The sequence below is a fragment of the Pinus tabuliformis genome, chromosome 1_2 (assembly GCF_031772625.1).
Source record: "Pinus tabuliformis cultivar Carrire ecotype Pingquan chromosome 1_2, CPIR1, whole genome shotgun sequence".
NCBI classification, from domain to species: domain Eukaryota; kingdom Viridiplantae; phylum Streptophyta; class Pinopsida; order Pinales; family Pinaceae; genus Pinus; species Pinus tabuliformis.
Genome location: NC_142298.1, coordinates 709841743 through 709857344, shown reverse-complemented (window position 1 = coordinate 709857344; position 15602 = coordinate 709841743). Strand labels below are relative to the sequence as shown.

At 39.3% G+C, this 15602-nt stretch overlaps 1 pseudogene; it reads left to right on the top strand.

The window, feature by feature from the left end:
* The window catches only part of LOC149207707 (polyamine oxidase 6-like), a 144860-nt pseudogene extending 130158 nt beyond the window's left edge, over positions 1-14702 (top strand).
* The last annotated feature ends 900 nt before the right edge of the window (positions 14703-15602 follow it).

Genomic DNA, 15602 nt, shown 5'->3' with positions numbered 1-15602 from the left:
AAAAAGAACTCAAACACATTCATGGATTCCCCAGCGGAGTCGCCATTTTGTCATGCGGAAAGAGTCGTTAGTGCGGACACAACCGACCTCCCTAGAAGCCTAAGACTTTCTAGTGACAAACAAGACAAAGAAGAGCAATCCTTCTCTAAATATGCATTTACAATATGAGAAATCAAGTGTTTAGATCCTACCTGTAACGCAACGTTGTTGTAGTAGTCCATCTTCGTTGATCCGGATGAGCTCCTCCTTCTCTTCGAAACCTGCATTCACTAACAATCAAACGATTAAATAGCACCTAAATATCACATAAAATAAAACATATTTAACATATAGACCAAGGAGTATATGAAACAACTCATAAATAACAAATTGTTGAGAAGAATGGACTTATTTGTATTAAAAGGTAACAAAAGGAACCATTACAACCTGAGCCTTGGTGTTGTGCAGGTCCCTCCCAGGGTCCAGAAGAGTTCTCTTTTACTCTGATCAGCTCACCCACTTCCAAATGAAACAAGCAAAGATGGTAATCTCTCCTCACAAGCTTCTACAAGGAAGTCCTAATTCCAGCAGCATCTACCCTTAGGAATGTTCAGCTTTCAACCTCCCCTCCCTTTGGCCCAATGCTTGTATTTATAGTGCTCTAGAGGAAGTTATTCAGGTCCATCATCAATGGGATAAGCCCCTCTTTGGATGGGATAGCTCCCCTCTTGATGGGATAAGTTCCTCTTTGGTAGGAATACATGAACCATCTGGAGGCGCTTCATACACGTCAAACAAGTTTCTAGAAGACTCTAGAAATGACCACAAGTAACTTTTTTAAGATGAAACTCGCGCCTTTTAACCTTTACAGGGGTACGCACCTACCCCTTTACATACAGAGCGTACAAGTACGCAGGTATTGTGAACTTGGGTTGCGCACACGCAGGTAAGGCTAAGAGAAACTGCGTACCAGAGATAATTGACTTTAAATGACTTTTCTCTCTTTCTTGAAGTTTGACATGAAGAGTAGAGGCATGAGACTTGCCAAGGAGGATAGTATGACAGTGGATGGAGCCATACTAACTGCAAATAGCCATGGTGACATTTTTTAGTGTAACAATTGCTAGGGGGCAAGTACTCCAAATGGATTGTTATCCTGCAGGAATTCGATTTGGAGTTCGAGAAGTCCAAGTCTAAGAAATCCTTAGTCTTTGCAGAGTTAATGTGTGATTTCCCGCGTGCTGACGCAGAAACAGTGGCAGAGGAACCCATTGCGGACGAATCTTTGTTTCTTCTCAGCACTTTAGATCCGTGGTATGGGGATATAATTGTCTATCTCCAGACCCAATCCTTTCGGCCCGAAATCTCAAAGTCGGAGCGTCAGAAAATTCGATTCCAGTCTCAACAATACAAAATCATTGGAGATACTCTTTATCGTCGTGGGGCGGATTTGATTTTTCGACGTTGCTTAACTCATGAGGAAGTTGAGAGGGTTTTGAATGACTGTCACTCTAGAGCGTGTGGTGGTCATATGTCTGGGTATGCCACAGCCCAAAAGATATTGCGCGCTGGCTATTTTTGGCCGTCCTTGTTTAAAGACTGTATTATTGCAGTCCAAAAATGCCACAACGCGGGAAATCACACATTAACTCTGCAAAGACTAAGGATTTCTTAGACTTGGACTTCTCGAACTCCAAATCGAACTCCTGCAGGATAACAATCCTTTTGGAGTACTTGCCCCCTAGCAATTGTTTAGTGACTTATGTCAGGAAACACTTATGTCTTTTTTGCCCCTTTTTCTCCTCCTTCTATTTCTCTTTCTGTCTTTGTTTGCTTTGTTTCTTCCTACTCTGTTTCTTCATCTTCCTTCTCCTCTATCTTAGTTTCTTCCTCCTTCCCTTTTTGTTCTACTAAGTCTTTAGTTGCCTCACCTTCTCCCCCTTGCTGCTCTTCCTTCTCACTGTTAGTCGGATTGATATCATAGGTTAGGGCTTTTATGTCATCTTCTATTGTCATGTTTCGGAAGATTTCCCATGCTATAGGGAGTGTAAATGTATGGAGGGCTTCTTCCACTAGAATTTTGATTAACCCATGGTGAGCAAGTTACTCTGAATTCCCTATTTGAACTTTAATGCTAGAGTCAATGAGAGACTATAGGAGGAAGTAGGGGATGTTGAGCTTCTGAGGGGCTGGAGTGTCCATGTCATATCTTAATTCATGAAGGATTCTAAAATGGTAACCATAGACAATGTTGTACCTCCCCTCACAGGAAATATATTTGATGATTTGATAGCTGACCTCATCCCAAGGATATGGTATGGTAGCCCTTCTAATGCCATTTTTATCCTCTATAAGGGTTTCATTGTTTTAGAAGAAGTTTTTCTTAGCAGCCTGGCCAATTCGTTTTTCATCCTTACTCCAAAGCAATCCAAGAGGAATGGTAGTGACCCTACTAATAAATTCAGGGGTTATCTCCATGGAAAGACCTATAAAGGTGACAGTGGCATGTGTTTTGGTGTGAGGGACTAAAAAGTGGGAAAATTCTTGAGCAATTTCCTCATCAAACCCTTGGAATTTCTCAAAAAAGTTCATCCAATTTGCTCTTATGAATATGTCCACTACTTGGGGATGTGCATGGAGCCTTGAGGAGTTGGTAGGTTCCTTTCTCATAAAATATCCTGTCATTTTGTTTATGCTTCTTTGGGAATCCAAATGTGGAGAAGGAGACAACAATTTTTGAAGAAAAACATAGAAATAGAGAGACTGTGTTTTTTTAAAGAAATAAGCAGAAATTCTGTTATGTATTTCCTCCACCTAAAGGCTTTATTTCCTCCTCAAAATTAAACTACTACTTGTATATTTTGATATTCAATGGGGGTATGCATAGAAACTACCTCCTCAGCCTGAGAATTGTGCTAAAACCCATATTTTCTTCTTTCAAAATAACTCACTGGCCCTCCTGTAGAAGACTGTTGGCCCTCCTGTAGAATTCTTGTAGGTTCTCCTATAGAACCTATAAGTGCTCCTGTAGAGAATGCCGAGAGTAGGAATATGAGAGAGATCAATGGAGAACAATGTTTATGAGGCTGTGGGGGCACAAGGAGATTGTAGGAGCGGCGTTTCGAAGAGAGAATGAAGGAAAAAAGTGGTGGGAGTGCTCGGTGAGGAGTACTTATTACTATCTATGGATATTTTCGGTGATGGAGGGTGAGCTGGCCAAGTGTACGTTGGCCATATTCGGACCATTGGTCCCCACCTGCCTTGTCATCATGGCCCTTTCCTCATAATCATCCCTCATGATTGCATTAGAGTTCACACTTCCTCCACTACTTGTCCTTGACATCTTTCTTGAGTTGATTATGCGCACGTGTGGGTGACATCTTCGGATGAGTGGAGTAAACTAGATGAAGGTGGCCAAGTTAACTGGCCACATTTCCCTCATTCAACCTCAACCATCTCATTACTTTTGCATGCCTTCTAACTACACAAACGCAAATAGAGGAGTGGGTTAGTTACTTACCTGAAATCCGAATGTATTTGCTTATGAGGTGTTGTGGTTCTCTCTCTGTTGCATGCCTTTGTTTCATTTGTTGCATGTTGTCTGCTTTGTGATGTGTGGTTGTGCCTTGTGCAGGTTCTTCTCTAGCTGGATTTGCTTCAGTTGTATTCTTCAATTTCCATATTTGCACCCTCTTGCTGTTGATGCTGGATTTTAATGGGATCAGTTACTACAAGAATTCCTACAGGAACTCATGTAGCTGCTTCTCCCATTGAAACTTCAACTTCTTTCTATGCTTAGAGCTGTGAGGATGATGCCAGAGATGTGGATAGAGATGGAGAGGTAATAATTAGGCTTTAGGTGAGGTTGATGGTGCTTCCTACTCTCTTATTTTTTGTTTTTTCTTTCTCCTGAAAACTTTTTTTCTCTATGCTTTTCTTGGACAGGAAGAAGAATGATGCTTGGGGTGAGATGCAGGCTTGGACATGATGGCAAGGAGGTTTGAAGACTACGAGAGGATTTATAGATTGTTTACGAAGCTTCCCTGTCCCTCAAACTTCCTTTTATATCCATTTCTAGCTCTCTGTAATTCCTACAGGAGCCTCCTGTAGAAAACACAGTTTTTGAAAAATAAACATACTAAAGTGAAAAAAATGCCAAGAATGATGGAGAAAGGTGTGGGAAGATAGAATAGGTGTTGGTGTTGGTTTCGGGGCTCCCTTGGCACCTTCTGCTGCTTCTTGTAGTCTTCTTGCAAACCTGCAATGCAACTGGAAATTCATTTTTCTTTCCTTTTTTTTTTTTTTTGAAAACAACTAGGGTGCCTCAAGGAGGTTTTCACCCTAACTGCCTACCTTGGGTGCTTCCAAGGGAGGTTTTCACTCAGGGATTTTATTTTTCCCTCTTCTTTTTTTGACATCACTTGGCCGTCTCAGAAAAGGTTTTCAACCCAATGATGGAACTCAAGCGCCCCATGGAGGTTTTCACTGGAGTCCTTATTTTTTTATTTTTTCCTTTTTCTTCAGTGAGTGGATGAAGTAAAGGCTAAGACCTGCTCCACTACCATTACTGTCTTATTCAAATCTTCAATGAACTCTCGCTTAGAGAGGGATTTCTTGTAGACTTTCAACTGATGTCCATTGACAAGCATGGGGATGGCTTCATTATCAATGGTTCTGATCAGAACTGAACCATTGTCATTGCGTTTTTCCGTAGTGTGGGGTCCCATCCATCTTGTCCTTAGCTTGCCCTTGAAATGTTTATATCTTGAATCATAGACTAGTGCCCAATTTCCCTCTTGGAATTGCTTCTCCTAGATGTTTTCATCATGCCATATCTTTCTCTGAAGCTGAACTACCTCTGTATGGAGAAGGGTCTGCATTCTCTGTTCATCTAATCCATTGAGCTGAAGTAATCTTTCTTTCTATGCATCACTGAGGTCTAGGTCCAGATGAGCTACCATCCTCAGGGTATTGAATTCAAATTTTATTGACAGCAAAGCCTTGTTTCCATAAACTAGCTCATAGGGTGTGAACCCTATAGTGGTCTTCCATGTTGTATTGTAGGCCCAAGTGGCCTCAACTAATCTGTCCGCCTAGTCTTTTGTGCCACTACTCACTACCTTTTGCAGAATCCCTTCCAATGCTCTGTTAGTAACCTCCACCTACCCATTGGCTTGTGAATGGTAAGGGGTTGAAGTCCTGTGCTTGATTCTATGATGTGTGAGTAGGTCTTCAATCAGATTGGAAGTAAACTGACTACCTTGATCTATGGCCAATTCTCTTGGATACCCGAACTTGTAGAATATGTTCACTCTAAAAAATTCAACTAATTTTTCCTCTGTCGCTGCTTTGATTGCTTTTGTCTCTGCCCACTTTGTCAGGTAATCAGTGCGCACAATGATGTATTGCTTCTGTTTTGAAGGGGGGCTGATAGGACCCACAAAGTCCATGCCCCACTTCTCAAATGGATCAAAGGTCACCTGAAGTTGCATGGGCATTTCATCCTTTGGAGTAGGTTTCCCCATCCTCTAACACCGATCACACTAGCTGGTATGTCTCCTCACATCTTAATGAAGAGTGGGCCAGTAGTAGCCTGCTCGCAGTATCTTGAATGCGGTTCTTTTTGCTGTAAAATTACCTCCACAAGGCCCATCATGACAGGTCAGGAGGATGTCAAAGACTTCCTCCTCCCTGACACATCTCCTCAAGACTTGATCTGGGCCAAGTTTGAAGAGATTTCTCCCAATCCAGGTGAAAAGGGTGTTTTTCCTCACTATCTTGCTCTTCTCTTTTGAGGACAGATGTGGTGGAAACTGTGATGAAACCAAGTAGTTTTCTATATCAGCAAACCATGGAGAGAGTACTGAGATAGCAAACAAGTGTTCATCAGGCATTTGGTCATCCACCATTCCTTCTTCACCTACAGGCGAATTTACTCTAGACAAAAAGTCAACAACAACATTTTCTTTGCTAGGCTTATCAATAATGGTCAAATAAAATTACTGTAGTAAAAGAAACCATCTAATAATACGAGCATTCACATCTGGTTTGTTCATTAAATATCTAATTGCAGCATGATCAGTGTGCACAAAGGTTTGATAGCCTGTGATATAATTTCTAAATTTGTTTAATGAATGCACGACAGTTAGGTGTTCCTTCTCAGTCACCGTATATTTAACTCTGCCTTTGACAAGTTTTTGCTTATAAAGTAGATGGCACAAGGTAACTTTTCATCAATTTGTCTCAAGGCTGCTCCTATTTCTTTGTTCGAGGCATCTATGTGAATGTGGAAAGGTATGGTCCAGTTTGGGCCTCTCAGAATTGGGGCAGTCACGAGTTTTCTTATCAAGGTATCTAGGGCTTCTTGACAGTTTTCTGACCATATAAACTCAACATCTTTACCTAATAGGCCAAACAAAGGAGAGGCTAGCTTGCTAAAATCTTTAATGATTCTCTGGTAATACCCAACTAAACCTAGGAAACTTCTGACATCTCTCACCTTTTGAGGAGGTGGGACCCTTTGGATGATGGCAATTTTGTCGGGGTCCACCTGTAGTCCTTGTTGAGATATTGCATGACCTAGCATAGTCCCTTTAGTCATAAAAAATTCACATTTTTCTAGACTGAGGGATAAGTTCATCTCAATACATTTGTCTAGCAATTTTCCTAGATTAGATAAGGCTTCCTGAAAGTCATAGCCATAAGGAGTAAAGTCATCTGTGTATATTTCTACTGCATCATGAACTAATTCAGAGAATATACTCAATATCGCTCTTTGGAAAGTGATGGGAGTGTTACACAAACCAAAAGGAAGGACCCAGTATGTGAAGGTACCCCAAGGACAAGTGAAAGTGATCTTATCTTGGTCTTCCGGGCTGATTTGAATTTGATTTTACCCACTAAACCCGTTTAGGAAAGAGAAAAACTTTTTCCCTGCCAAAGTGTCTAACACTTGATCTATGAAAGGTAAAGGAAAATGGTCCTTTTTAGTGGCTTTGTTCAATTCCTGATAGTCGACACAGATTCTCCACTTACCATTTTTCTTTAGCACTAGCACCAAAGGAGAGACCCATTCACTATTAGAGATGGGATAGATGAATCCTGCATCAAACAATTTTTGTAGTTCTTCTTTAACAATATATTTAAGTGTTGGATTCATCCTCATTTGAGGCTACCTGACTGGCTTGCAATCCCCCTTGATGTATATATTATGATTACATACTGAAGGGTGCACTTCCTTCATCTCCTTATAACTCCAGGCGAAGGCATTTAGGTGTTTTCTCAGCAAGCTACACAGCTCCTTCTCCTAGGAAGTGGATAGGGATGGATTGATTTTCAAGGTTATTTATGAGCCGAACTCTATATTCTTAACACAAAGAGGAGTGGAATCAGCCACACAGAGATCAGTTGAGGGGTTGTTTTGGATTTCTCTTACTATGTCCTCTAATGGTGATACATTAGGGGGCGGATTCTGAATCATATCATCCTCATCTAGGGGTTTTCCCCCCATGGCGATTTCTAATGCACAAAGTGGTGTAGAATAGACTTCATTCTCATCTTCCTCCTCTAACTAGAGAGGTAGATCATGTTCTAGCAAGGGTTGGGCAGGAGGATATAGGATTAATTGCTTGGACATATCCCTGTTCTTTATGGTCATGTTCCCAGCTCGACAGCTGATGTAGGCATTGGAAGTAGCCAACTAGGGTCTTCCCAAAATGAGAGGATACCCAGTGAGATTTGCCTTTGGCTGGAGAACTAAGAAACTAGTAGGGTACTCCTAAGAGTCAATGGAGACCATCACATCTTCCACAATCCCCTCAGGGGTCATGGTGGAGCAATCTGCAAGTTGTGGCACGGTCATGGTCTTCCTCAAGGAGCCCTAGAGGTTGAGTTTGAGCACTGTGTCCTTTTTCATCATATTAATGGTAGCTCCCAGATCAATCAAGGTGTGTGGGATCATGGTGCCATTGATGTGGACATCAACTACTGGGCTTCCAGGGTCCATATATTTTGGACAAATTACCTACCCCAACATCAGGTCAAACAGTTGCCCTATGACATTGATGGTTGGGGCATCCCTCTTGTGCCTTCCTGGATGCTTAAAGCACTTCTCTTTGATCAACCTATTGTAGATAGGCACATATTTTATGGCATGGAGAAGTGGTATCTTCACACAAATGTTTCAATTCTCCCAGGAGTTCAGTTTCTTCTGGGGTAGGCTGGACTATTGCAGATAGTCTCTCAGGAAAGGGTGGATTTGCTTTAGGTTCATGTTCCTATTTATCTTCCTCAACCTCCTGGGTGGAGGCTGACTATTTGGGAGAACTTTCCCAGATCGCAAGTTAATTTCCTAAATCTCCACAACATAAGTCAGGCATGATGGTTCCCCACTATACACTTTCTAAGCCTGTCTATTTTTCGGGTTCAGATTTGGCTGGGCAGGAATTTGGGGTTGCTTCAGTGGAGCAGGACGTAACAGTTGTGGTTGGACAGTGGTGGAGGCGAAAGAGCAGGAGGAGAGTTGTATTGGGGCCTCCACCCCTGATGCAATGCATTCCACTGAGGCTGCGGATGAGCATAGGATTGAAATGAATGGGTGGCTGGTTTAGAATGATATCGAGATGTGAAGGACCAAGGAGGAGGTGTGGACTACGTAGGATGAGTAGGGGGCCCCTAAGAAGGTATGGAAGTGACTTGGTTGGGGTTGTAGTATGCTTGAGATTTCCCTTGCATCCCTTGTTGGTATGGTCTAGGTCTATGCGGCCTCCTTTGGTTTATGTAATAGAGTTGTTCAGTGACTCCCTCAACCCCTTGATATATAGCTTTAAGTACGGGTAAGGAAGGGCACTTGTCTGTAGAATGATTTTCTCCATAGATTGAACAAACTTTTATAGCATTCAATGGGCATTCATTCCTAGGATGCCTCCTGGTACATCTAGGAAAAAAATAGCCAAAGCCCTCTCTACTTCCTCTTGTTTCCTTTTGATATGTAAGGTATCCATTTGCATGGAAAGAGTCTACAACATCTCACTCTTAAAGTCTTCCAGCATGTTTCCAATTTCTCCTTTAATGGATGAGCTAGAGGAAGAGGTACGGGCTATGGGTTGACTCCCCCTACCTTTCTTTCTGGTTGCTCTAGAATGGTTTCTAAAAACAGTCTTTATGTTCTCATAGGATAGTTGGTAGATGTCTCCCCCGGCTAGTAGATGGAGGGTGTCTAAAATATTTTCCCAAATTCCCCTGAGTAGGACCAGCTTTAGAGACTAAGGATCAAGTGTACACCCGACCTTTGTGACTGAGTTGAAACCTCTCTTCATAGTCTTCCAGGGACTCATCACTTCCTATAGTCATTCAAAAAATTTCTTCTTTAGTATCTTTTGACCTACAATAGTCTTGATACTTGTTGTTAAAGTCTTGCTGCATCTGAGCCCAAGTTGTGATGCTATTGCCAGGTAATCCCATGAACCAGTGCAATGTTGTATCCTTGAGAGTAGAAGGGAACAGTTTCAAATTTTGCTCATCTTCTGAATAGTCATAGGTTCGACGAATAACAACAAACTCAAATAAAAAAAGTGTCAAGATCTTCTGTATCAGACCATGGAAATGAGGTAGGGAAGAAGGGCTTATATTCTTCATTTTGGTGTCCCCATTGGTCTCCTGAATAGGAAAGGTACCCTCTATTCTCTCTCCATTCCCCCTAGCATTTCTGTGTTCAGACATTAGCTCCAAAGGAATGTTTTCTTCTTCTTCTTCTTCCCCTATAGGTTCTTCAAATATATCTGGCTATTCACCCAAGGGTTATTCTTGATCACAACCACCAAAGAAGAGAGAAGGTTGGCTGTGTGAAGTGGTGGAGGTGTTGGGCAAGGATTTTCTTGAATTATCTCTATTCCTATGAGGCATGAAAGGAAATATTTTTGGTTGGTTTTTGTTTCCTTTTCCCACGCTGATAGTACTTGCAAAATTGAAATTGATTGAATAAAACAAATTGCAACTAGCTGAAATAAACTTGCTAAATGAAAATTTACAGAATTGAAGAGGAAAGCAAGGAAACACAGAACTTTAAAAGAAATGACTACTCTACTCATGCTGAAATAAACTATTAGCAGAATGTTGCAATAGAAAGTAGAAGAAAGCAACGATCACAGAATACTCTGATGCTTCCCCAGCAACAACGCCAAAAAGTATGGTGAGCGCCAGTACTATAGCAATAATGTTGAAACTCCTAGGCTACCTATTTTACTCTTATCAACCCAGTAGTTCGTGACAAACTTGGAAGCGGTTGTGTTGTATGCACAAGTACTAGTTCTTATTGCATGTTGTCACTTGGTTAGCCACCGCAAGATCACTAGGAGCTCAAGCCAACTTCTATGGATTTCAGAAGAAGGTCTATAAGTGATGAAAGGAGAGAAAGACTACTCTGTAGATACTACTCTAACTGCAGAAAGGAGAAAGACTGAAATGTAAAACACACCAAGTAAATCCTAATTAACTAATGAATCCTACTTTTTCATAAAGAATTATGAAAAACCATGAAAATAATTCCATTACCTACTCAAGGAAGCAAACAACATCCAACTATGCTATTTCTCGAAGTAAATAAGCAAAAAACATATTTTTGGATTTTTATGTATTTTTCTGTGAATTTGACATGCATGTGATTTATTGTTTGTAGATGTGGCAACGAATAGGTGGTGTTGAACAGTGGTTTTTGGACTTGTGAGGATGTAGGATGGTGTGGTTGGGTCCTAGGAGGTATCAGGTGGCCTTCTGGAGGTTTTTCCCACACTTGGCCTTCAAAAGAAAGCCTACAGGAAAATCTACAGGAGGAAAAACAACGTTCTATAGGAGGCCTACAGGAGGAGGTCAAGAGCAGTTTTGGCCATTTTGAGGGTGTGAGAGTGGGTGGAAAAGGTGGATGAAGGTTGGAATGAAGTGTTAGGGTACCTAGGGTCTACCAAGAATCATTAGGAGAGAGAAAGATGATTGGATTTGCTTAAGGAGAAAGGAAGGAATTCTATGGAAAATGCAGGAAATTAAGGCAAAATTGAGGGGGAACTTGGGCGACTTGTAGGGAATAGATCAGATGGAGGATGGGATGGTTGATAGGCTAGCCTGCTGCTAGAAGATCTCTGTTGCATAAACAACTGACAGTCAACCAATGAGATTAAGCAAGCAATGAAATAAGTGCATCTAGAAAAACAGAGTTTTGCATTAAACTAATCTAAACTGTGATCTATGAAAGAAAATGATGATAACTACTGCAAGAAAGGAAAGCATGGAAGAAGACCATGTTAAATAAAGAAGTGAGCATGATGAATAAGTTCTGAAGCAAAACAAACTAAACTATTAACTGACTAAAAAGTTGTAAACACTAGAAGTCCTATGAATGAGGAAAATCTGTGTTTTTGGGGCAGCAAGAGGGTCTTTGCCTCAAATCATGGTCCCAAAAGGAGGAAGAGAGGCTAAGGCACTATTTCTAGCCCTTTGGATCTTTTCTTTATCACTGTTTAACCTGCTATAGAAAGCACAAATGGAAGCAAACTATTGAATCATCAAAAGCAACCTATTCTTGACCATAAAAGAAATTCATCTAACAACAACCTAATCTACAAACTGGAATAAAACATACAAATACAAGTAAAGAGGAGCTTCGTTGCTTGGATTGGGCCCTAATCCAAGAGATTCACCTCTCTAAGGTAACTCAGTGCTAGCTCAAAAATAATTCCATCTTTATTTCCAAAACAATAACAAGATTACATAGAAATGTCAAAATAATAAGCTCAAAGTTGAGCAGAGTTTACATAATAAAAAGTACAACAAAAATCCGACCCTAGTGAGATCCTAGGCCTCTCTACTTATACAAATGAAGCTACCAAAAGCTTCCTTAAAATCAGGGAGGCTTGGCTCCCAAAACTCGAGATAATCATCAGTTATCCTCCACTTGCTCGACTCCCTGCTAATGCATGACTTGGTTGCTTGTACTCCGAGCTAAATGAAGGGGAATTCGAAGTGAAGAGTAATAAATGAGAGGAACTCCCTCCTATAAGTCCTCTCCTTTTTCCACTTCGAGTTATTGCTACCATTTGTCCACTGGATCCTTGACTTTGACCACAAAATTCATCAATAATCTGCATTAAACACATATTAGACCACATGGCATCATAACTAACTCAACTCACTCTATAACCATAAATATAATTAGAAAATCATATAATAAGCTAAGAGAATGGTTGATTTGACTAGGTTAGGAGGTAAAATGAGCCCATATAATTACCCATTTATGAAGCTCATCACAAAGCCACTACAAAGGCATATTTTTATTGCAGGAAATTGCTATGTCTACAGATTGATTGGCTTGTTGAGCCATAGTCAGCTAGTGCTCAACAAATAGGAAAAGCCAAGAGGCTAAGATAGTAAAAAAAACAACTAGAGTTGTTTGAGATCTATTTGAAAGACTTGGTAGCAAAAAGGAAAAATAATTCTTTCACATTGAAATGCATAAAAGAATGCGTAAATGATAACATTTTTCCCCTCATTACAGATGCAAAGATAGCCAAGGAGGCTTGGGATACCCTTGAGAGGAATTTTGGTGTGAGGGGACTAATCAAGTTGAAGATGAAGAGTTTAGTGAATCCCACTATTCTTAGCCACAAGTGGATGATAACTGTGAAGAATTTGTAGAAGAATAAGAGAGAGCACACAGATACTCCTGAATCCAACCGTTCAAAACCACAAGTGTATGATGATTTTGTGAATCTATCAACATTGCTTGTTGATAACAATAAAGTTGCCACTGAAGCAACCATTGTTATGGTGAATCCAACAATTCAATTTGTTGATATTAAGTTTGATGAAGACTTGTTGGCTTATGATGAATGGTTGCCAATGATGCAACATAAACATCATATCGACATAATGTTCTTTAGTGAGAGAAGCCCACTTGGGTCTAAAAACCAAGTAGAAGAAAACCTCTTTGAAGAAACAAAAGTTAGTAAATAAGTGGAAGCGACAGAGGGAGAGAAGGAAGCACAAGAAGAGAAATCTCCCATTACATAGTAGAAAGAACATAATTGATAAGTTTCTACAAATGTTTTTAAACTTCACCTTGATTTTGAATGTGCAAATGTTAGAAGAAAATGGGAAGAAGCAACAAATTTCGAAGAATAATTAAGGATCCTTGAAGCATGGCTTGCAACACCATGTCTTGATGAAGTCTGCATAGAGGTTGCAACAATGAATGTTGAAGACAACATGGACAAAGTAGAAAATGAAAATTTTAATGAAATTTTCATGTATTGGAGTTCTAAAGAGATAAAATTGTATTCTTAGCTTATGTTGCAGAAAATTGATTAAAAAAATTATTGAATATGAAAAGCACAATACACAAGATGACATGTCGCACCAGTACACATACAAACATATTTTTTAAGAGATAGATGATATGCATAGACAACCTGGAACAATGGAAGAGTTGCATCAACAAATTAACAGCCTAAACTTTAAAAACTATAGCCAAAAGACAAAGTTGAAGCAATTTAGAGGATATAGGAGATGGAAGAAAAGAAAAAGAAAAGGAAATCCAGCTATGTCAAAATTTTTAAATTGTAAGCCTAGTTGGGACTTAGACCAACATATATATTAGTTTAAATTTTTGTGGCTGTAATTAAGGGGAGCACTGGAGAAATTACTTCCAACGACTTTTTAGGTGTCATAACTGTCCATCCAAGTGTCATAGTTAGTTAGAGTTTAGTCTAGTTCAGTTGATTTCTACTTCAATATCACTTCAATAATTTATTATTATTGTCTCTTATGTGTCTTCTATGTAATCTATTTAGTTATTGATAATAGTTAGAAGAATGCTCCTTCTCCAGATCTTTCATTCTTTAGCATACTTTTCATATTTCATATTATAGATAGCATAGCTAGTGAATCCATCAACGTGTATGCTCATACAAAAATCTTCATATTCAACAACATTCACCACCATTGATTGACACTCTTAGGATTTCACCAATATTTACCTACATGAAGGCTTATGCCCATAGAAATTAGAGTATAAAAGCTATTTTTTGATTTTCGAATTTCAATTAATTTTGGGATTGTTTTGCAACATTTGGAGAGAGTATCATGGAGGCAATTTTCTGATGGTAATAGTCACTGATGATGAAACGAGACATATAGAATAACAACTTGACCATGATACCAAACTTGAAATAATGGGCGTTGTAAGAAAAATGTGTCGTTCTAAGAAAAATGTTTCACAACCATATCCCTGAGATGGACGCAATACTCATTCCTAAATGGGGAAGAGATTGATTCTTCAAGGGAGCTTACTCCAACTAGCCCATAGGTGCATCCACGCATGACTTTGACAACTTGAAGGTTCTTAACAAAAATAAGCACTTATCACAATTTATTCATTCGCTATATAATGACATAGATATTAGAAACCATCTGAACAACTAGCAATTTATACGTTGGATGAATGGCTGGAAGGAACCAATTGGACCTATCTATTTCAGAGGAGAACATACAAGTGAGAAATATAATGGTTACGTCCATGGTGCCTATATTGCAGGTATGTCTACGCATTTGATATCTTATTATTCTTATATTTGATTGAATGATATTTGTTTGGTTGTTGGATCTTTGATCAGGTATTGAAACTACCAATATGTTGTTGGAATGCACGAAGAAGAAGCGATGTTGCACCCACATGAGATCTCAGGGAAAAACTTTGGAAAATAATGAGTTTTCTTGTAAAGGAGATTCAAAGACTAAGTGCTAACTTTCTATATGTTGTTAAATTTCAATACATTCCCACACAATATGAATGTAAAAAGGGGTTGGAATTTGGGATCCCAAATATGAAAGTCCAATCAATTTAGATGAAGGAAAGGGAAGTTGGAAGAAAAGCTTGGATGAGGAAGGTGTAGGTTTTGGAAGATGCTCTTTCTCAGAAATGCAAAACTTCATCAAAGAGAGGATAAGTGTAGTTCAGGAAAAACTGGCCAATGAGAGGGTCTTCTCGAATCCACAATCTTGTACATGGCATGACATTTAAATGTTAGTATGTCTCGGCGTTTATGACAACTGACAAATGTATTCATGGAAACAAATATTTATTATCCTATAGGCCCATTAATGCATACGGGCTATATATGCTCACTATTGGATTTAAGCAAGTACATTATTCATAGGGGCTATATATGCTCACTGTTGGATTTAAGCAAGTACATTATCCAGCGGTGGGCATATACAACCCCGCATATTAGTGGGCCTATGGCCTAGTAAATATTGATTGCCTATATTCATTAGTTGCAATAATTCCTCAAGTAGAAGTTTGATGCTAAATCATTATGTTTGGATATTTTTAAATTAAAAAACATTGTCAACATTATTTATAATATGTTTTTTTTGTGTGTGTTTTTGTGTTCGTGTTAACTATTCACGTGCCTAATTCTAGAATTGTTTGTGAGATTTTTATGTATAAATTTGCCAATGCATTATGGACATGATCACCTTTTATAGAAAGTTTTTCCCTTTCTTTTAATAAATAAATTTATATTATTTTTAAAAGTGTTTTTATTAAACAAACAAATATATATATCTATATATAT